The sequence below is a fragment of the Sminthopsis crassicaudata genome, chromosome 2, assembly GCF_048593235.1.
Source record: "Sminthopsis crassicaudata isolate SCR6 chromosome 2, ASM4859323v1, whole genome shotgun sequence".
NCBI lineage: Eukaryota > Metazoa > Chordata > Mammalia > Dasyuromorphia > Dasyuridae > Sminthopsis > Sminthopsis crassicaudata.
In genome coordinates this window covers 403,532,852-403,557,014 of record NC_133618.1, presented here as the reverse complement: position 1 = coordinate 403,557,014, position 24,163 = coordinate 403,532,852, and the positions used below count along the sequence as shown (strand labels likewise).

General features: G+C 39.0%; 1 protein-coding gene across 7 annotated transcripts in view; it reads right to left on the bottom strand.

Moving 5' to 3' along the window:
* Positions 1–24,163, bottom strand: part of LARP1 (La ribonucleoprotein 1, translational regulator) — a 75,251-nt gene that overhangs the window by 26,577 nt on the left and 24,511 nt on the right. The window lies entirely within an intron of this gene.

Genomic DNA, 24,163 nt, shown 5'->3' with positions numbered 1-24,163 from the left:
CTGAGTCTTTACCTTCCAAAAATCAGAGTGGGTAAGAAACAACCAATTGGTGTTAGAGAAGCTATAGAAGAACATACTTTTGCTGAAGGTGTGAACTGTTCTAACCTTTCTGAAAAACCATTTGGACTTAAAGAAAAATAATATGCATAACTTATAACATACTTTTTTACTATCTCATACAGAGTTAGGGGGCCATGGATGGGGGAATATTACTTAAGTAGTATGTTGGTTTTGCTTAACTTTTTTTATGTATTATAAGGAAGTGTTCTCATTGGAGATATAACAGGAATTATGATATAATAACAAAAGAGATCAATAACATTTCTCTTCCAAGTTCATGTTAATCATACCATACTTAATTTTTTTGCCTAGACCTACTCCTTTTCAATTAAGATTTAAAAAAAGAAAAAAAAAAATCTTCCATTTCTTGCAGCAAATAGACTGAGACATGAGCCATAGATTCCAGACTATCAGGCAACAGGAGTACCAAGGAAGCAGTTTATAACGCCACATTGTATCAGTACTGATCTGCAGGGGGACTGCAAGGGGAAACTTATGAACTATTGTGTCCAAATTCTTCCCATTTATCCCTTTTCTTGCTTTCCTAATCAGTCATAACAGATCAGATCTTCCCTAAAAACTGTATTTACAATATATGTGGCTAATGGATTTTTTTTAAAGTAGTCCCTGACATAAAAATCTGTCAAGAAGCATTTAACAAGTGCCAGGAACTATGAGGAGTACAGGGTATTTAAAAAAAAAAAAAAAAAAAGGCGGGGAGAGGGGCCACACAAGATCCTTGCCCTTAAGGAGATTAAATTCAAATGGAAGAGACAAGTGAACAGTTATATACTAACATATGAGAAACAGGGAAGACAATCTAGGGAAAGTGAGAGGGGCCATGACAGCATGGTTAGGCTCCAAAAATGTAAAAGGTAGGCACTGGACTCCAACCCTCTCGTTTTATAGATTTTTTTCAAAGATAGTAAAACTAACTCCCTCAATTTGTATGAATAAACACAAAGATGACCTCAAAAAAAAAAAAAAAAAAAAAAAAAAAACACACACATTTTTCAAATCTACTTTATATTTGAGAATAGACAAAATTACAGAGCTAGAAGAAATCATCTGGATCCAGCCCACAAAGGGGCTAAGGTGATATTCCAAGGCAGGCATAAAGTCAGGGCCTACAAATTCAGTTCTGCACCCCAAGCCCTGAATTCCTACTGACAATAGGTACAAAATAAGGAGAATAAAGGGGTTCAGAGTCGGACTAGGTCTTATTTGCATTTGATGCAAAAGAGGCCAAGCTAAGCCAAGCCAAGCCCAGGGCCCCCTCAGAGCTGACTCAGCAATCCAGATCCCAAAAGGGGAGGAGACTTTTCCTGTTCCTGGACTAGGTATTTAGAAAGGGATTTTTAAAATAGTGTATATTAAACAGTGTATTCTATGCACAGAGCTCTGAGTAGCTCAAAATAATGGCTTGCTTAATGAATGAAAAATGATGAACCATCAGGAGATGACTGAGCCCAAACCATACTCCTCAGCTCACTCCAATACCAGGGTGGGAGGTGGAATGGGGAGCCAGAGTAGAATATAACAATCAGCATCTTCCTCCCACCTTTTAGGGAAGCCACGCCCTGTGAAACTCCAGCAGTTTCTAAGGTAACAAGCAATTCCACAACCCCAATTAAGATGCTTTATAGATCTAAATAATGGTGCTATTAATCTTTAGGGAAGAGAAGAGGGAAAACCCATATAGAGAGCAGTGTAAGTGAAGGAGGGAATTCTGCCCAGTTTAACCCAGTCCATGACACCAAAAGGTTTTTCAAGACAAGGGGGAAGCAGCACTAATAGCCAGAGCTAAAGGTCCAAAAGCAGTCCAAGAGCTAGTTACCTCAATTCAATCAATTAATATTTATTAAGCACCTATCAAGTGCTTGATTGAGTGCTATGCACTGGGTTGCCTTCAAGGACCCTACAATGTAATGGGAAAGAAAATATGCCAACAAATATATACAAAGCAAGCAAGCCACACATAGGACAAATAGAAAAGAATCAGCAGACAGAAGGCACTTCGAAGGAAGGTGGGATTATAAGTTGCAGTTAAAGGAAGCTTGGGAAATGGAGAAGAGAGAACATGGGGGAATGTCATTTAAAGACTAAGGCATTCATTCCTTCAGCAATGTCACTGATCCAGAGATCTTGGAGGGGAAAATCCCCTCACCTATATCATCTTTAAAAGGATGGAGAACAAGTTATAATCCCAAATCCATCTCTCATAAAACTCTTTCCTTCTCTGGGACTCATTTTGCATATATAAAATGAAAGGGCTGGATTTTTCTCCTTTCCAGTTTTAATTTTTTTTAAAAGACTGTAACCTCTTTCCATGTGCATTAAAGTTTCTGTTTCCAAAAAAAATGTCTATCACATAGAAAAAATGGAATTAAAAACCTTCTTTCTTTTGCTCATTCCCAGTTAGGAAGCCCTGGGCTCTGAAATCCTAGGACTGAGTGTAAACTCGGACAAGTCATAGAACCATTCAGGTCTGAGCTACAGGGTCGGGCTAAATAGCCTCTGAGGATCCCTCCCAATTCTCAATCTACAACTCAATGATCCATTTCGGCCACAAAGTATTCCCAGCTCAACAAAGACCCAGTCACTGACCCCATTACCCACATTAATTAATTAGCTTTTGCTCCTAGGGCCCTTGGGTGAACAGTATTTCCTCCTCAATTCTGGATTTGAGTCCCAAAAGGCTAGAGTTTTTGGGACAGGGAAGCCACCTCCCTTTTTCCTGAGGCTCAGCTCTATCTCAAAACAGCTCAGGGTGCCTTGGATCATATAGGTGAGGACCCTTCTAAATCCAGTCCTCTCCCCTCCCAATTAGGCATCAAAGGGCTTTTAGGGAAAATAAGGACTCCTCAGGACACTCAAGGCAACACAGAGACAACAGGGCAAGCTCACTTGAAAAGAATATTGGATTAGATGCTAAAAGACCCCAGGGTCACAGCTATGGTTTTACAATAACCTAGTGACCTTGGATGAGTCATTATGACCTCTACACTTCAGGGTTATTTGTAAAATGAGACTCAATTAGATCGGTATAATTAAACTTTTCCTGTGTCACGGACAGTCCCCGGGGAGTCTGGTGAAGTCTATGGACCTCTACTCAGAATGGTTTTTAAACACTAAAAGGACAGGTTAAGAAACCTGAAATAGATTTTTAATGCCTTTTGTAACTATACAGCACCTGAAGTCTTACCAATTAGGCAGACAAACTCAGATAGAGATGCTCCCCTTAGAAGACAAGCAATAAGCAATCAACACTTAGGGAAAGGAGCTATGGTCATATGATAAAACTGCACCCAACATCTCCCTATCCCTTACTCATGCTACCAAAGCATCTTGGCCTGGATCAAGTAAATAAGTAGGAAAGTAGACAGGCAAAACAGATGTCCCAGACTAGGTTAGGAGGGAGGACTTCAGTGAGAGGCAGAGAGAGGCAGGTAGAGAGAGGGTTCTATGATTTCCCAAAAATTCTCCTAAGGATTTTAACCCCAACAAATATTGACAAGCCCTAGTAAATGCCAGGGCACTCAGAACCAAAACAGCCTAGCACAATGAGAAAAACTCACCCTATGTTTAACTGTGCAGGGTGTATATATAGTATGGGGCTTTCTAGCCACCACCAGTACTGGACACATAAGAGAGTTCATTTTATATTCCCAAAGCACCAAATTACTCACCCCCCATCACAACAGAAATTCAAGAAATAAAGAAATTCAAGATTACAGCATGAGTATTTGTAACTTCAGACTATACTGATAGCTCTCCTCCCAATGCCAACCTAGATTAGCAGAGTGGACCAGGAGTCTACAAACCAGTCTAAGAAAACCTGGGAATGGGTGAAAGGGAAGAGGTCCATGAACTTTGGTAGAAAAAATAATATTTTTATGTCACTGTAATTAGTTTCCTCTTCTGTGAAGTTTCCTGCAATGACTCTTAGCCAGGGTTCTCTAGCTCCTGAGAAGTTTCACAATGCAAAATAGAGCTGTCTGAAGGAGTAAGGCAAACAAGAAGGAAGAAACATGGGGATCCATATCCCATCTCCCCACCTGTGATCATCCATCATGATCTAGGGATTGAGTGGTGGCAGAGCCTGCGAAAAGCTAAATGTTTTTTCAGTTATCAGGAGACACAGAGCACACAGATTTCCCATTTTTACCTTCCACTCCTAGATGCAAAGCAAAGGAACAAGAAACAGATTAACTTCAGGACCTGCTGTCACCTTGTATTCTAAATGCTAGCTACTCTCTAGGACTTCTTTCTCTGCCTATTTTTCAGAAATATCCTGCCCCCCAATCAAAAGGAATCAATGAACAATGAAGGGGAAGGGGAAAGAGGAGAGAAAGAGAACACACCTAAGAATGTCAAACCATTTTCTTCAAATCCACTGGAAGCCAGAGTGGATGGCTGAGCTGTGTGTGTCCCTCCCTCATCAAGGCAGCTTCTGGGTGGAGGAGCCCCTGACAAATAATCATGTGACCCCCCCTAGGCCGGCCATTTGAGAACCCCAGCCAACTATATTTAGTTCACAGTGACCTGGATGGCTCAGACCAACCCCCACCCCCTCACAGATGAATATATTCCAACATCCAATCCTAAAGCCTCTCAGATTCACTCACCTAACCCCAAGATCAGCCTGAATAAAAAGAATGAATGTTAGTGATCACATCAGCCCAGTCCTCCTGATGAAAGGGAAGTGTGTGTGATGAGATAGGTGTGTGCATGTGTAGGGAGGGCAGAGGAAAAAAAAATCTTTGTAGAGTTGCTTCGAATATGAAGTATTTTGCAAATCTCACAAATGTTCTATAGCTTACAAGCTGCAGAAATCCTACCTTGGACACTTACTAGCTATATGACCCTGGCAAAGTCATTTAACTTCTTTATAACTCAATTATCTCATCTTTAACATAAGGAGGAGATACAGCTCATTAGGTGATGGGTATATCCAAAAATAACTATAATGTGTGAAAAAAGGCTACCTACAGAAACTAAAAGGTAGACATTATTAGGTCTGTATTCCAAAGAAACCATAAAAAAGGGGAAAAGATCTGTATGCACAAAAATTTTTGTAGTGACAAAGAATTGGAAGTTGAGAGGATGTCCATCAATTGGGGGATTGCCAAACAAGTTGTGATACATAAATTTAACAAAATACTGTGGATAAGAAATGATGAACAGGCACATTTCAGAAAAATCTGTTAAGACTTACATGAATTGATGGTGAGTGAAGTGAGAAGAACCAGGAGAATATTGTGCATAGTTTAGAGCAACAATGACCAATTATGACCGACTCAGTTAATTTTTTTCCAGCAATAAAATGAAATATTGAAGACAATTCCAAAAGACTCCTGATGGAAAATGCTGACCACCACCCAGAGAGAGAAGGAATGGAGTCTGAATGCATATTGATGCATCCCATATTCATTCCTTCTTTCCCCTCAAACTGTTTCACCTTTCACAACATGAATTTTACATGATTGCAAACATATAACTTACATCAAATTGCTTATTGTTTTTAGGAGGGAGAAAATTTGGAACTCAAATTTTATAAAATCTTAATGTTAAAAATTGTCTTTGCATGTAATTAGGATAAATAAGGTAATTTTTTTTAAAGAAAAAGTTGAATAACATGAGAGAACTAGAAGTTGAGACATATGTTCAAATTTCAGCTCTGCTAACAATTTACTATGTGACCTAGACAAAATACTTCCCCTTTCTGAAACTATCAGTTTATTCTGTTAATCTAAGAGTACTGGACTATGGACTAAAGGTCCAGTGTGATTATAAAATGACATTAAACCAAGGCAAGGAAAGAGTCAAATCTGTCTTACAGTCCTAATCTCTCTCATTTCCCAAGGCAGATTGGCTATCTCTCTGGTTTTCATTCTCTTCATTTAAAAAGTTAAGGTTAAAAAACCTGAGTGTTTTTGGTTATAAATGTTTATGGTTATATTTCCTGGTCCCAAACTAAGATCCTTTCTGGCTTTATCATTTTATATTCTAATGTCCCCTTTGACTCTACTATTCTGTGTTTTAGATGTCAAAACTGAAAAGCTTATGATGACCACTGACAAAAGTTGCACTAGCTAGTTGATTCTTAATTCTTAACTGTTCACAACTATATTTCATTTTCTCTTTAGAGGCTATAGTAAAAAAAAAAAAAAGAAAAAAACACCTCACATTTTCACAATGTTTTTCCCATCTATGATTTCATTTACTCCTCACAATTAACTCTATGAGGAAGCTATAACAAGTGACTCGAGGTTCCAAGGACTTGTTCAGTACTGCTTGAACAGATATTAAGAAGCTGATCTGGAGTTTGAACCAGAGTTTCAACTCCCCATTATACTTCCTTTACCAGGCTGCAAAATAGCAATGTCACTATTTATGGGACTTTTTAAAACACTACAGACAATAGTAACTTTATGCGTTAAAAGAACTGGGATAAGATCCTTTGGAAGAGTTTAGATAGGAGCCAGGAGATAAAAAGGGATATAAAGCTGTCACACCTTATCACATACTTTTCAAATTCAACCCATATAGGAAACTGAATTTTGGATATAGAGATCCCTCAGAAAGCAGAATGCTAACATTAGAAAGGGCCTAAAATCACATCAGAGAAAAGAAAACTGAAGCAAAGACACAAGATCATACAGGTAGTTAGCAGAAAAACTTGGGACTTAAACCTAGAGCTTCTGATTACAAGCCTAGGACTTTTATAACAACAAAAACACACACAGTCTCTAAGATCTAATTGGGATACAATGTTAAAACTGGGAGAGACTTTTAAGATTGAGTACACTTCAAAGACAGACTATCAAGGGCTAGTGGGGACAGGTAACTTGCCCACGTTGGTCACACTTGGTGGCTGGTAAGACAAAAGTTTCACAGCCCACAAAACAGTAGGAAAAATACCCAATCAGGAGATTAGCATTAATCTGAACTATAAAGTATATGCAAAATTCCAATGTAGTCTGGGGTAATTGGCTTCCTCAAATGAAAATACCACAGATCCTAAGTATCTCACAGCATTTGTGAAAATCCAAGATGGATATAGAGTTCATAAGTCTTTCTAGGTTTTTCTAAAATCTGCCTATTCATCATCTTAAAGAGCACAACATTCCACCACAACTGTAACTGCTAAATATTTTTGTACAAATTACTTTTGATCTTTTAGTATAACAAACCTAGTAGTGCTGGGTCAAAAAGTGTGTATATGGAGTTGTTTTCCAGAATGGTCAAATCAGTTCATAACTCTACCAAAAACAAGTGTGCTTCAATTTCCCTACATTTCCTGTTACATGTCATTTTCCTTTTATTAGTCAATCTGATAACCAACCTAATGATTCTGAATGTGTTTTTCCCCCTAGTACTTGTGGAAAAATATACTGCTAAATAGTCTCAACCTAAATTTACGGATCATAGTATTACTTCCCAATTCAAAGAATGGAGTCAAGCTACACAGCCTTGTCATCCCTAACGCAAAACAATCCATCCTGTCCCCTTCCTTGATAACAGCCTCTTCAAATCCTACTTTCCTCCCAAGCTTAGCTCAAGAACAATTTCCTGCATGAAGCTTTTCCTTATTTTCCCAGATTCAGGGCTTCCCATCACAAATACCTTTCAATAATGTCAATGATGATGATAATAGCAGCTAGTATTTATGTGGTATTTGCAAAGGTTTGCAAAGCTGTCTATAAATATTATCTCATTTTATCTTCATAGCAGCCCAGGAATGAAGGTGCTATTATTATCCCTATTTTACAGACAAGTTAAATGACTTGTCTAGGGTCACAGTTAAGAAGTGTCAAATTTGAATTGAGGTCTTCCTGATTTCAGGTCCACTGCTCTGTGTACTATGTACTATGTCGCCATCTAGCTGCATGCAAACTAATGTGTACATAACTGTGTCCCCCACAATTGTCTATATGGGAGTTTTTGGAGCACAAAGTTTCCTTTTGGTGGTCTTATTGTAACCAAAAGCTTACAGTAGAAAGCCAGTTTCTCGGAAACTAAGCATTCTTTACTTTAAAAAGATAACTATTTCAATATAATTAGTTTTTTGCTTCAATGCTATGCATTTTAAATTATTATTGAGAAGAGGGTCATTGGGATTTACAGAGGAGTTCATGACCCCAAAAAAGCTTAGGAATCCTGAGTCTGTAACAAGCTCATTGCCTTTTAAAACATCTGTGGCAAAAGATAGCAATGTGTACCTGAAGGTCCCTGAAAGGAACAGAAGTAGAAGTCAAGCTGTGCTTCCCCTCAAGACATTAAACCGCTTCTTTGAATAGATAGAGCCTGTATTTAGGGACCTTATGACCATGTTGCTAGAACCTGTCTTGATCACTATAACTCACTCCTACCAGAAGTCAGTGCATGACTCAGCAGCCTGAGAGTGAGACAGCCCTCTCCCTTCTCAGAGCTTCAATTTCCTTCCACTCCCAATAAATAAGGATCTAGGGCTAACTATACAGCAAGGAAAGAGTCCTCTAGAATAAGAAAGTTGCTGTTTAGCTGTCCCCTTCTCTTCAAGCAAATATAGTAGAATATAGGGCGAAAGCCAGAAAGGACTCTTGAGGATCTGTCTAATCTAACCACTCCCCACAACCAACTTTACAGATAGGGAAACTGAAGCCACAGGGAAGTTTGCCCAAAGTCACAAAGGAAAGCAGCAGAGTTGTGGTTCAAACTTTAAACTTGTTTCCAATTTGTGGTCCCCCCCTACCTCTCACTAAGAAATTCACATAAGTCCTTATCTGTAAACCCTTGCATTCAATAATAAAGAGATGCCATGGAATCCTAGGACTGGGACTCTTAATTCCACCTTTGCTATTCACTGTATAAATGACATAGGAAAGCTATTTCACCTCCTTGGTCTTTGTTTTACCCTCTACAAAAGCTGTTGAACTAGATTATTTCTAAGGTCTATATTTCATATATTATTCATTCATGACCAGTTTTATTTACTTTATTGGGGCCTAATTGGCACACCAGAGGGATAAATCGTCCTCATGAATCAAAAAGTAAATAAAAGCAAAACTGATCATTTTGTCTAACATTCACCCTTTTCATTTACTCAAACATTAGTTAAATCATCAAGTTAACTGAAAAAGGTCATGCCAAATTTACTAGCTAGACAAGAGAAAGAATATGCATATGACCAAGACGTTTTTCAGATTTTTAAAGTCAACAAACACTTGTTTATTGCCTGAGGAAAACTGTAGAAATCAAGGCTGAGACTTCTCATTTTACAAGGGAAGAAACTGAGGCTCAGCTGAAAAGCAAGTGACCTACCTCTTCACAATCACATAATGAGTTAGTGACTTAATAATTGAACCTAATCTCATGACACAGGGACCAATGAGTGTTCTTTTCATTCCCTCACTATTCATTTTGTGCTCATCTATTGTTATTTCATTGTATTCACTTTCTTCACTCTCTATGCCTACTTTAATTGCTCTCCGTATCTGACATTTCCCTACAAGTGAAGTACCTATTCTGCTCAGGACCAAGAAGTATGCTCTGATTGGGAAGGGAATGACCCCATAATCAAACACATAGATTAGTGGAGAGGTGAGCACTTGATTCCAAGTATCAAGGATGCTGGTTCAATTCTGACCTCAGACACAAATTAGCTGTGTGGCCTAGCCAAATCTTTCAATCCTGTTTGCCTCAATTTCCTTATCTGTAAAATGAGCTGGAGAAGGAAATGGCAAAGCCACTTTAGTATCTTTGCCAAGAAAACCCAAAATGGGTTTCTGAAGACACAACAACCACCTAGAAGAAACCTAAGAAACCATCTAATTCAACTGTTTCCTTAACAAATAAGGAAAGTAAAAGTGACTTCTTTCAGGGTTACCAAAATTAGATAATGGCAGAGCTGGGATCAGATCTTAGGCCTGTCCCCTGAGGCCTAGCCTAATGCCTTGCCTACTATACAGAATAGAGAACAGAAGGGAGGCCAGAAAGAAGCACTGAGAAGCAGGACAGTTTAGAAAGCTATAGATGAACTTAATTCTATACTTAAAAAGCAAGCTGCAGTGTGTTTTACATACCACCCTAATATTCTGTCCTACCATGTATATAGGAATTTCCTAAAATGGAAAACTAAAATGTTGGAGTTTAAGCTTAGAATAAATTTAAAAAACAAAACAAAACCAAGCTTCATGTTTAAGACCAGGGCAACAGTGCTTTTATAGAAAGTGAGAGCCGGGCCTCAACAGGTAGATAAGTCTGATCATATGGAGAAAACACCAAAGGGATGATCACCCTGGATATAAAAATGGGTTGTAATGATAGGCTCTCATTGCATACAAAGACAGATGTTAGAGACCCTAGATTTCACAATCACAATTTCTGCTCTTTTCCTATTCACGATCCCAAGACACAACCAAGAAAACACAAAACTGGGCTTCTTCCCATACAGTGGCCTTAGGTTCACATAAGCATCATTCCCAGATCTGCTGACTTCAAGTCTAAGGCTTTGTATAGTATCACACCAAACCTTGAGAGCCTAATGACCTAATTCCTTGAGATCTTCACAATGGGTTTAATTTTGGATCAGAAGTGTCAAACTTGTGGCCCCAGAAGGTAATCCCAGAACCAAACTAAGATGTCTTTTAGAGACTAGAGAATCATTTGTCTTCCTAATAAATCCAGACCCAAAGTCTACATCTATCAGAATGGAGGTAACAGACACCCTTGGCCTCTCTAAAGGGAAAATATTTGGCAATTATTTTGACTTCTAGCAATATCCCAAGGTACTAAAGAGTTGCTGTTCTCACACAGCCCAATTAAGCCTCAGGAAATTGTGGAATCTCTCTCTGCCACCAGGGGGCCAGAACTCTGGGACTAAGGTAAAACTAACTACAATTCTCCAACTTTCTTCCGAGGTCACATTCTCCAAAACTCACCTGCCCTAAGGGTAGGACTGTGAAAGTCAAACACTTTCCAGGGATCAGAAGAACTCCAGGCTGGTCTAGTTTAAAAAAAAAAAAAAAAAAAAAAAAAAAGTAGGCCCCTCTAGGGCAGAAGCAAGAAACAATTACAGATCACAGACAGATACAGGGGCTAGAAATACCCTTATTTTACAGAAGAGTAAATTGAAGCTTAAACAGCTTAAATTGCATACCAACAGTCAAAGAGGTAAAAAGAAACAGCACAGCAAATTGGTAGAAAGCTGCCCTCCATCAAGAGGAGTTTAAATTTTGCCTTCCTCTTACTTAGTATGTGATTCTGGGACCCTAAGTTTCAGAAAAAGTTCCTAGATACTCACCTAGGAAGTTCCCTATACCAATGAAATCATAGATTCAGTCCTAGAGGTAAACTACAGTGACAGTCCTGAGATTCTGATATGGTGCTCAAAAGGCTCACAAAGTTGTACACTATCTTTGGAGTCAGAGGAACCCCAGCTAATTAATGAAGATATTTAATTCAACTAAATCAAATCTTAAATGCCTACCAAGTGCAAGGCCCTGCACTCGTTTTAAGTTTTCCCCTTTTGTAAAAAGTTATCACCTAGCTCAATCTCAATATCTTGCAGTCCTAAATCCTGGCATCCTATGGTTCCCTTTAAAGGAAGCAGAGACTGATAATGAACAGAACTCATTACTCTCCTAAAACTCAGTTTATCAACTCAGGTAACAATCATATTCCCAAGTTCTAAAATGTCATGAAAATACCTAACACCTGTGCAACCGTCCCTTTCCTCTAGGCCAAGAGGTTCTTAACCTGGGATCTGTGAACATTAAAAAAAAAAAAAAATTGGTTCATTATATTTCAATATAATGTAATTCTATGTATTTTATCTTACATATTTAAAATGTGTCATTTTGAGAAGACTTCAGCAGATTGCCAAAGTGGTCTAGGACTCTTACTCTAGGTCCAATTGAATATCACATGTTAGAAGATCAGTAAAGGATGACAAATATGTACTTTTCCTAATATGCTCAGAGTACCAGACTTGGTCAAGGAAAACTGTACAAGAGTTGCCTGGGATTTTTTTATAGCACTGCCGTGATGATGGTTCCTCTTGGGCTGGCGAAGTTAACAGAAGGATAGGATGGGTAGAGGGGCAGCTAGGTGGTGGATAGAGCACCAGCCTTGAATTCAGGAGGGCCCGAGTTCAAATCTAGTCTCAGACACTTAACACTTCCTGGCTGTGTGATCCTGGGCAAGTCACTTAACCTCAGCCTCAAAAAAAAAAAGATACTGGGTAGGGAATGGATAACCTTGAGTCACTAGCAATTCTTAGTAAGGAGATAGGTGTTAGGCAGAAAACTCAAGTCAATAAGCTCCTCATCCTAAATGTCAGCCCTACTTTCACCAGCTGCATGGACACTTTAGCTGCATGGGTCTTGGTTTCCTCAACTGGAAAACAGTAATCATATTTGCACTGGCTACTTGTGAACCTTAACACATTATTACAAAAGGACTGTTTACAAACCTTAAAGTACTATAAAATATGGATTACTGAAGAATCATTTTAAAAGATTAACTCGAGGAGCAGCTAGGTGGCATAGTGGATAGAGCACCAGCCCTGAAATAAGGAGGATCTGAGTTCAAATATGGCTTCAGCCACTTCCTAGCTGTGTGATCCTGGACAAATCACTTAATCCCAATCACCTCAGTAAAAATAAAACAAATTTTAAAAATAAATAAATAAATAAAATTTAAAAAAGATGAACTCTACCAATCCCCTCATTTTCTGGAGAGGGAGAGGAATGCAGTCACTAAGCACGTGGCTTCTTCCTGGGTGCAAACCCCCAAATGACTTAGCAGATAAAGAGTTCCCCAAAAAATGAAACCTAGGCAATCTACTCTCCAATAGTCATCTCCTCCAAGGTTAGATTTAATAGCAAAAATTCGATTCAATCAGCATTTATTAAATGTGTTTGCTGTTCCTGGCACTTTACTGGATATAAACAAAGTATAGCTTATACTATATATTAAGTACAGTAAATTTTAAGAAGGGGAGGCCATGACATTTTCAGGTTGATGGGTAGCAAAATTTCATGAGAGAAGGCAGAGCGAGCCTATGCTAAGTTTTAAAAGAGACTACAAATTCCAGAAAGTAGAGATAAAAGAATGAATGATGAGATAATCCTGATTCAGGAGGACCAGGTTTGTCTTCTGGCTCTACCCCATAAAATTGTGCAACCCTGGACAAACCATTTCTCTTCTGAATCTCAGTTCCCTCATTTGTTAAAAAAAAAAAAAAAAAAAAGACAATAACACATGTACTTCCTATCTCAGAGGATAAGTACAAATAAAAAGCAATTAAGAAGAGTGTGTAAAATTCTTTACAACTCTTAAATTATAATAGAAATGTTAGCTACTGTGTATATGCTCCCAAGATGAACAGTTGTTGACTTCCAAAGACTTCTAAGAGTACACAACTACTTCTATCACTGCTCAGAGGAAACATGGGATATGAATGAATATGGGCAGAGTGTTCCCAATGGAAACATAAGGCTTAAGTCCAAGGAAACCATAATACTTGGTTTTGGTAACTCCCATTTCTGGGATCCAGAGCATGATGAGCCTGAGCTGAGGGAGGAAGACCTGCTGTGGCCCATCTTAAAAGCAGCCACTGACCCAGGGTTCTGTTTCCAATCAAAATTTCCTTTAGTTGCTAGTTCTGTCTCTTTTCCAAAAATTAGCACCCCCACCACTACCTCTTTCCCAGAAGACATTCCTCATTTCTCTTCAGCATGTTCCCTGTTACCTACTCCTTAGTTCTCTAAAGGTTTTTAAGTTGCCAGACCACCACCCCAAGCTAGAGAAGGCATCCAGGGTGCAACTGAGAAGCTGTCAAAAACAGCTACTGGCCCATCCCTCTTCTTGTTATTTTTAAAATCAGTTGAGTCTGTAAAGCAGGTGAAGGGGCTGGAGTAAACTGAGAAGGGGGTGGAAACAAAAATTGAATTAGACAGAAGCGCCAAATCCTCTAAATACTCAGCAGTTGGCTGTAATTGCATGGGAAGGAAGTATCATCTACATCTCTAGCTTACATTGAACAGCAAGGCCTCTCTACTCCATAGAGCCTAACCCAGCCTAAGTCCCTCAAGACTCATGGAATAATTCCCATGGTATACCTGAAACTAAGATAATTCAGAATTCTCCCTCTTTTTGGCAGGTACTATCTTGGAATTCCTTGTCATACAAGAAGTGTAGATTTGAATTCAACTCCTAGGGAGTGATCACCAAATCACCTTAGCATGATGAAGAGTCTCCTACAACCTTGAAGCTCAATAATTTGCTAGCACCTGCACAGGGATACTGTTCCCCAAACATGCTGCAAGTTTAAGAGATAGGAATGAAAACCAGGGTGATTGGGACAAAACAGCATCTTCTCTGGGTCCCATCTGGCCTTCAAAACTCTTAATGATTATTTGGATTTATAGGACCTCTTTCATCTGAGGGGACTCAGAAAATTCACTTATATCTCAGAGAAATGCTATGAGGTAGAATAGAAAAAAAAAAAATGAAGCATGAAAAAAAAGAAAGTAGGATATAGAAAAGTGGGGAAAATGCTCCCATTTGGAGACAAAGACCTTGATTCAAATCTCTAAGCATGATTTTATAGACTTGACAATTTCTAAGGTTCCTAGGGACGATTATTTTATGTTCCTACAAAGAAGGCAAAAAGAAATTTTTTGGCTTTAAAATGGCCCGGGAGTTCTTAATTCCTAGCCTTGTACAAATTCAAGGTTTTGCCACTGAATGGGAGAATTAGTTTAGGAAAAAAGTTTCTTTGCACTGGCACATCTTTGTTTTAAGAATAATAATTAAGAATAAAAGAGGGAAAAAGTAATATCTCCACTACACAGCAATATTAATTAGTGAACAGACATCCACTACCATCCTGTACCACTTTAAAATAGGAAGATAATTCCAAAGGTAAGCTCCAATCCAAGTAGCCTTCTCTTACTTACACATAGAGAATTAAATCACAAGGTCAATATCATACACCCAAAATACTGGTTCTTCTTAGCCCTTTGCTCTACCCAATGGGTAACTATGGTCTGAATGAGGACTATTTTAAAATCCAAGAGTGGAAACTCAGAACTCCATATTTTAAAAGGGAAGTCACCTCCATTCTTTTAGACCCTTTACCCCTGGGGAAGAAAGAGGAAGGAAACAAAGGAATGTCCCTATGAAAGCAATTAACCACTACTAAGTTAAAGTACAAAGCTAAAACATACTGGACTGAAGGGCTTAGTTTTGGTTTCAGCCTTGATGATAATGCTAAGTAATATCTCCCTCATTAAGCCTGTTTCCCCTTATGTTAAATGAGAGAGCTGGATAAAATATAGACGGTCCTTTCCAACTCAAACATTCTCTGGTCTATGTATGCTCCCCCTTACAATTCTGATAATCTATCATTTCAGTTACCCAGAATTAGACCAAGAAGTACAATCTAGCAGATCACTCTAAAAGGTTATGCTTTCAAACCACAAGGCCCCAAACTCCCACAAGTCCAAAAGAAGGCAGTATGGTGTTGTGGAAAAATTGCTGTGATTGGCAAAGTCACTTAACCTGAGCTAGTTTCCTCATTTGTAAAATTATTTTGGATTAGATCTCCACTAAATCTGAGATATCAAACGCACACACACCCACAATCTCAAGTGCTTTCTGAAAAAGATTTAAAAAAAAAAAAAAAAGTGGGAAAATAATTAACAAAATACATATACAGTAAGAATGTTACTTTTTAAAACGGCATTTGGCCATCAGGGATCCTTATGTACCCATTTGGTGGCCCCAATTTCTACTTGATTTTGATATCACTGCCCTCAAATGTAACTCTTAAATATAAATCAGTGAATTCAAAACATATTTAATTCTTCAGCAGGGTATCTCTAGGAAGATAAGAATTCCAGGAGCAGAGATTTCTGAGACCAAACCTCACTGGCACCAACAATAATGGTGTCAACAGCAAACTTTTGATAAATTTTTATTAAAAAATGAGAATGAAATAAAATCCAAAAACATTTTCCAGACCAAAGTCATAACACAAAGCAAGAAAGACATTTTGGCTCTTAAGACCTCAGGCTTGCTGAACCAGGCCTCCAAATTCCTTTTCCCTACTCCACCTATTATTAATGCCACATCTTTGACTCTATGTCCCTAGAACTTTGGCTCAGCCAGGCATGGTCCACAATATTCCCCAAAACAAATTCAGAGCAGAAAGCAGTACCTGTACTCATTTCCAGAAGACTCTTGTGTGTGTGTGTGTGTCTGTCTGTCTGTCTGTCTCACTTTGACAACCTAGTGTTTAGCAAGACCAACAGGACTCTGTGCTTCAGGGCTTCTCTTCTGAAGAAAGGGTACATTATAATTAGATCAATTAATTCTGACTGGGACACACATAAAGCACTGAAAGTGTTCTAGAATCCCTGCCTGACCAGAGAACACAGACTACACTGAAAGTCAGAAGAGACCATAGAACTCTCTTGCCTGGCACATATCAAGTTCAGGCTAGGAACTTGAGGTACAAACAGCCCCCAAACCATTTCAGTCAGGATAAATAGGCCCTTTTCATGCATAGGAAGTATTTAACAAGTTGGAATTACTGGGTTTCTTGAGGACATCCTTGGTTGATTACCCCAAAAAGCTACTGTAACTTTGCCTAGCTTCCCACTTAATAAACTGGAAAGCTCATTTTAATTCCTACCAAACTAGTCACAATCCTTACTGGTTGTGGAGATAGGGCTTTCCCCAACAAGGCATTCTGGAACAGAGAATGTTAATGTTGGTCCAAACCTGAGTCCACTGATCCCAGGTCAGAGGAAAGGCAATTTCATGATGGGATGAATAGCAGGTTTTATCTCTGAAGCAGAGGGAATCCTGCCAGGATTGGAATCTTTCACCAAATGCCTGATTGAAAATGACTAGGAAACTTAGCAAATGGCTCAACAAGTAGCAGAACCACCGTTGAAAAGTCATAGCAAAAAGGGTCCCAAATAGCCTCATGGAAGTTGTTATTTCCTTAATTCTTGAAGGACAGAGATGTAGATCAGGGTTCTCTTTCTCTTGTTCATTAAGCTCATAAAAACAACTCTCTCCCCCATAGACTCAATTTCATTTAGGGTACACATCTGCAGCTAACCAAATACTCGCAATCTCTCCAAATGCTAGGGCCTCAGAAACCCAGCTTTCCACAGAGGCTCAGTCCTATGTTACAACAGGGCAGGCTGCTACTGTGGGACCAGTGGCCACCCCCATCTTCCCACTGTTGACATCTAACTACAAACTTCACATCTCCTCTTGGCTACCAAACCAAGTCTTGCTTTTAGCACCAGAAAGGTTGCTATTCTAATTATGCTAATTGGCTCCTAGCACCAAAGGCACATATATACCACTTTCTTCATTCCAATAACAGTCTTCCCTTTTGGATATGGGAATCCCTGCCCAACTCTCTGGTACTTTCCAGGTCCCTTTCTAAGAGCCTCAGGAAAGTGAGGCAATCTCCATTTGACTTCCTACCACAAGGCACCATCTTTTAAAATTATCAACAATTAGATCCAATCTTTCTTGAGCAGCAAGATAACTGTATAAATATGTGTGTGTATATATATCTCTATATATTGCATTTAACATATACTTTAACATATTTAAACATGTATTGGACTACTCTCTAGGGGAGAGGGTGGAGGAAAAGAGGGGAAAATTTGAACAGAAGATTTTGTAAGACTCAATGTTGAAAAACTACCCATGCATATGTTTTGTATATAAAAAGCTCTAATAAAAAAAATTAATGAAACAAAATTATCATCCTTCTACATTCTTTCATTTGAGTCTATCAACAATCTTTCCAGGTAGATATTAAAGCTATTATTATTGTCCTTGTACTACCGAGGAAGAAACAGGCTCAGGGAGGAAAGGTTACCTATCCAGGTATCAGAAATAGTATTTGAACCCAGACCTTCTGGATTCCATGACAAATTCTCTATCCATACAAAATACTATCCTCTCCAAAGGTGTTTTCCATGCTGCTTCCCAAAATTCTATGGCCTAGGGACTCTGAGACATACATGATACAGGTTTCTTTATAGAAAAGACTTTTGAGATCCTGTAAGCTTTCCTGTCTCCAAAATGACCAGAGATCACTCTTCTGGCACAGAGAGAAGCAATGCATATATGACACAACAGATAAAACTTCCTATGTCTCTTGGGCTCTTTAAATTTCATAGTTAGGAACAGAGGACCAAGACCTAGGGAGAAAGAGAAGACTAAAATTTGCTCTCAAAAAACACAACCTCTGAGCGCCCATGGCAGAAAGTGAGAACTTATGAGCCCTAGGGTCTTAGTAATGAACTGAAAATTGGGTTTTTTAGAGTTGATCCCTAAAGAACCCCTAACACAAATCTAAGAACAAGACAGTAAAGGGCTAAAAATAGAACAATTCTGGTAATGGGACAGTTCTTAAAAAAAAAAAAAAAAAAAAAAAGGCTCAAGAAATCCTACTACTTATTAGCTGAGTATGAGTAAATCACTTTTCTCTTCTAGGTCTGTTTCACCATCTCTAAAATGATTGGTTTGAACACAATGAGTTTGAACTTGTAAGAACCCTGATGAGCATCTTCTCTGAAAAAGGAAGTGGATTATTTAGAAGTAATTTCTGTGCTCTAATGAGAGATTTGGACTTGCTCTCAAAATCTAGTTCTATGTACTACACTTGTCCATTCAATCTGCCCCACTGTTAATTGTCAGATTCCATAAACACTGATTTTGAGGTTAAAAAACAAAAAAGATTTAAATAATCGAACATCCTTAAAATTACTTACCTGGCTTTGAGAAGAACACAAAATCATATTCTCCAAATTGGCAGGGATATTAGCAGGCCAGAATCCAACTCTTTCATTTTACAGGTTAGGAGAAGACAAAGATTCAAAGATATGACTATGACTTGTCCAAGGTGTTACAGGCAATAGATAACAGAGCTGGGAAGTAGAACCAGATTCCAATCCCATCCACAGCTTTTTTCATTATAACCTTTGCAACTCAGATTCAGAGGTTCATATTCCCCTGCACCTTGCCTCTCTGATGCTCCCTTCCTGATATACTCCAGACTGTCCAGAAGATCCAAAAGCCTCAGCTGCTTTTCAGGGCCTATACCTTATACAATGCAGCAACTCTTTTTTTTTGAATCTGTTCCCAGAGATTAAAAATGTGACACTAAAGAACAGCTACAATAAAATGTTTACTCCTACCTAAAATATTACAAATGTATCTTGTGAGAGGTAGGAATAAAAGAAAAAAAGGGAAAAGCTGACAAACTTACTTCTAGTGATTACAATCCAATATCATAGTTTAAATACTGGTAATCCCAACTAGTGCCACTCCCAAACCCCAAAAACAACTAAGAACCCTTTGGAGTACAGATTCACTGATTTAGTCAAAATGTACACATGTTAAAAACATCAGCCAAAAGTTTCCTACAACTAGATTGAATCTATAATGAAATGTCACAGTCCTAGTTCTATTCTAATATAACTTTCCTAACCCCCAACTTCAAAACTACATCTAACTAAACACTCTTCATAGATTAGAAAGTAGCAAATTACAGATTTTTAGAATTGTTAAGAGATGTTATCAGGTTAGACCAGCTTCTTCAATTCAAATGTTATATTCAGTACCTACCATGTGCAGAGTAGGTATTCTACATTGGGGGAGATTCAAAGATTAATTAGATAAATAAGAATTCAAAACAATTATGAGAGCACAGTGCTACCTGGATGAGCAGGAGAAGGATGAGAGAAAGCTTCTTACCCCCCCTTTCTCAAAGGTTTCATTTTTGCTTTTTTTTTTTTAATTAAGTACCCATCATTTCCTAATGTTTCTCTTGAAACAAATAAGTACAAATCAAAACAAGAACAATGAATATGACTGAAAATGTATGTTTCCTTCATTCCATACCTGAAGTCTATCATCTCTTTGTCAAAAGGCAGGAGGCTTGCTTGTCTCACCAATCAATCCTCTGAAGCTATGATTGCTTTCTACATTGATCATAATTCTGAAATCTTTTAATGTTGTCTTCCCCTATATTATTGTGAGATTCATACAAATTGTTCTGGTTTGGCTTAGTTCACACTGTATCATTGCATATCAGAGGCAGACAAAAATAGCATAAAGAAAACTAGGTTTGAATTCAGAACACTTGAGTTTAAACCATTTCAAATACCTAGGCCTCAGTTCCTATTCCAAATCAAAAGGCTGGACTAAATGATTTTGGAGTAAGGCTTACCAGAAATCTTTCTAGTTCTAAATCTAGGAACGTGAGATTCACTAGAAAAAACTTCATGGAAGAAGGGGCAAGTGAGCTAGATTAAGGAATGGTTAGGATTTCAAACAGGTAGAAAATATTCTAAGGCTGGAAAGTAGAGAAACAACAGCTATTTTTAGGGGACTCTGAGTAGTCTGGCTTGACTTGAAAAGATAGGAAGTGCCAAAGAGCTGTATAGGGTCACAACGATGAGTTATAGTTGAGTCAAAGTTGGAACCCAGATCTTGAAAACCATAGTTCTAATATTCTCTGATATTGTACTACCTTATCAAAGTGATATGAAATGTTGTCAAATCACCAAAAAACACACCTAAAGCATAAAACACATTTCCAGGTGCTAAACAGATCTTGGAGAAGGTGTACCATAAGCCCAGAATCAAATCCAATAGCAAAAATTAGCGCAGCTGATGTCTTTTAAATCACAACTGAAATTTAGGTTTAAAAACTTATTTCCTACTTCCAGAAAATGGGAAAAGGAGCTGTCCAGATCTGGGGGAAAATTAGGCTAGGAGTAAAAGTTTTAGTTGAGGCTATAATCCAGTCTAAACTTATGTTCCACTTAAGATATAGTACGTAAAACTATAGAAAAGATTTGTCAATTTTATTTCTTCAAACTACCTTAGGAAAACATGTTATATATATTGTAAATGATTTTGATGAATGGAGATAGTCTCTTGATGAACTTCTAAGTAGATTCTCAAAAATTATATAGGGATTCACTGTGACACATGTGCAGAAATGCTTTCATTTCAGCCAGGGTTTCTTCTATTCCCCCAAAAGCACCCTGACTTCCCAAACTGGCATGTGGACAGGGAACAAAACCTAATTTTGATCCTAGGCTGCTAAACATGAAATAATTAAATCAATTTTAAGAACACAAGATATTAATAGATCATAAGAGCTGGAAAGACCCTTAAAACTTTCAGAATTAAAGAAAACTTAGAACAGAAAATCTAAGAATTGACCAAGTTAGAAATCACTTATAATTCCTTTATTTCTACAGATTGAGAGGCCAAAAAAGTAATTCTTTGGATTATGTGAATTATGTCCTCCATTTGTATGGTTAAAGCAAGACTAGAATTATTTTCAAGAGTATAATCTTTTAATTTCAGTTTGTATTAAATGGGACATATCAGAGAGTACCAAGTATTATAAAGAATTTTGTACAACTATCTAGATAGTCCACTTTAATTTCACAAATGAGGAAACATTTCAGAAAAAACATGACTGGCCCAAAGTCATAAGGCAATTAGTGAAAGATCAGGAGCTCAAACCTGGGTTTCCTTCTTTTCAATTAAAGGAAATACTAAAGAAATACAACTCTGTAGAAGACAATGTGAATAATCTACTATGGTAAGTTGACACATTTAAACAAGCTACATAGGAAAGTAAGCAGGTATTTGACCTCAAAGTATCTTTCATTACTCCTTACTGTGCATGTCCCCTCAAAAATACTACCAGAGCCAAACCAGTGAATAAAAATAGGCTTCTACAGCAAGCTTTGGAAAGTTTGCAGCCTGAAGTTTACACCCTGTCCTGTAGCTTCCAAAAAGCTAGAACATGCTATTAATGTAATAACCTATCCAACAATCTATGGGTGTGCAAGGTCTGAAAGGGACCTCAGAATCAACCTAATTCAATCTTAACTCAGGAAAACCAGAGACTTCCAGTGACAGAAACAACGTAATTAGAACCTGGGAATACCTGTCTTTTCCCTTTAAAAAAAAAAAAAAAAAAAATGCCTATCAGCCACGTGCCCAAAGAGGCATGGCAATATATACTGAGCACTTTTCTCACAGCTACTTCATGACGTAACAAGGGCAACTATTGCTATTCATATTTACAGATAAAACTCAGCATAGGTTTTATTTGATCCTAGTACCCCAGGTATTATCAGCAAATAAGAGAGCCAAGGCTTGAACTCAGATCTCATTTTATGTTTACTACATCAGGTATGTCAAAGAAGATGCCTACTACCCTCCAAATCACATTCCACTGGTGCTACAGCACTAACTGGGATTCCAATGACAGACAGAGCTAACAGCACAGAAACCTATCTGGGCAAGATATGGTTTGAAGCACCTTGAAAAGAATGTCTACCTCCCCCAATCTTGTTAGGAGAGAATGGGGGAGAAGTCGAGTCAGGCCACACATTTCCCATATGTCAACAATGGTGACGACGCACCATTTTAGAGGGCATCAGCTTTCACAAAATGCCAGCACATGCACCTGTAGGGCCTTCTGATGTTGCTCACTGGGATTTAAAATCCAGAAGGCAGGCTCGCTATTCATCCGCCTGGAGACAGCCACACATGGCTACCAATCACTTCCCTTTCCTTCAGTGATCTTTCTGATAGTCCATTTAGATCATTTTTCAGCTCTAAGTACCCAAACCAAAATCCCTCTCCCTTATCCCCTGGGTAGAAATAAACTTAAAGAAAATGGAGATTTCCAAATTATCTTTTGCATAAGAGCATATTGTAGAAAGGGAGGAGTTAAACACAATTTGAGGTACTGTTAGTAAATCCCAAATGAACCCTCCTCCAATGAAGCAACCTAAAGAGAAATGCCATTGCAACACTGATCTAAGGGCTGGCTTTTCAGTTTCCTCCAGGCCAAGGCCTCATGCCAGCTGAAGGAGGGCATGCTTTTACCTCCTCCCATTTGACTTTCCTGAGCCTAAGGTCTCCCCCTCAACTCCCTGGTGTAGACTTATAAATGGGGGAGAATCATCATCATCATCCTAGTTGGAAAAGGGCCAGAAGACCAAGACTGGGTAGTCTCTGCATTTCCAGTCACCATTTCAGGATCAAGTAGAGTATATGGCTGGGTGACCCTGCCCTATTTAAAAAGATTGGAAGCCAGGGGGGAAAAAAAAAATGAAACGAGTTGAAATGGGCTGGCTCAGGTACCTAGGACGGAAGGGTGAAAATCAAGGCCACGAGGCTCCCAGCCCAGGCCCAGTCCTTCCTCTGCCTTCCCCTCTTCGGATACAGTTGCCTAGATCAGAGAATTCGGCTCCTAACTTCGGTGCACTGGGGAGAGGAGACCTCGTCCCAAAGCTTGGGGAGGTGGAGGGTGGAGGGGAAGGGCACAGGGTCCGAGCTGAGCGGAAGGGATTTGGGGCCGAATCACATGCCGTTTCAGCAGGCAGTGAGGAGAGAAACCACGTTGTCTTTACTGCAGTGGAATGCTGGGAAGGGGAGGAAGCTCGGCGAAACACATACACATACACACACATACACACACACACTCAGGCATACACCCTCACCCGGGCCCGGCGGGCCGGCGTTCTAAAATCGAACCCTGCCACTGGGCCTCGAATTCCTCAGATCCCCGCGTGGCCGCCCCGCAGGAGTAGACCTGTCACTCATAAGGCACAACCCGGCAGGGCCCCCACTTTCACTATCCTCCGCCACCTTCCCCCCCAACACTCCCCACCCCTCCACATTTCCACGCCCCTCCTGTCCGGCTCCCTTGCTGGATATTTCGGTAGTACCCGACCTAACCCAACCCCGAGAAGAGCCTATAAAAATTACGTATCTGGGTCTTGTTAGGAAATACACACATACACACACACACACACACACACGTGTGCCTCACCACATTCTCAATGACACGTTTAGTTTCCTTCTTTCAATCCCCCCCACTATGGGGCCCTGGATGAGGGGGCTGCACCTAATCCACCCACCTGGAGATCGAACATTAGGGAACTTTGAAATTCAGAATCCATATTTGTCCCTATGAACTCCTCCCGTTCTGTCCAGGACACGCTTGCAGAACGCTTACAATATGTTAAATACT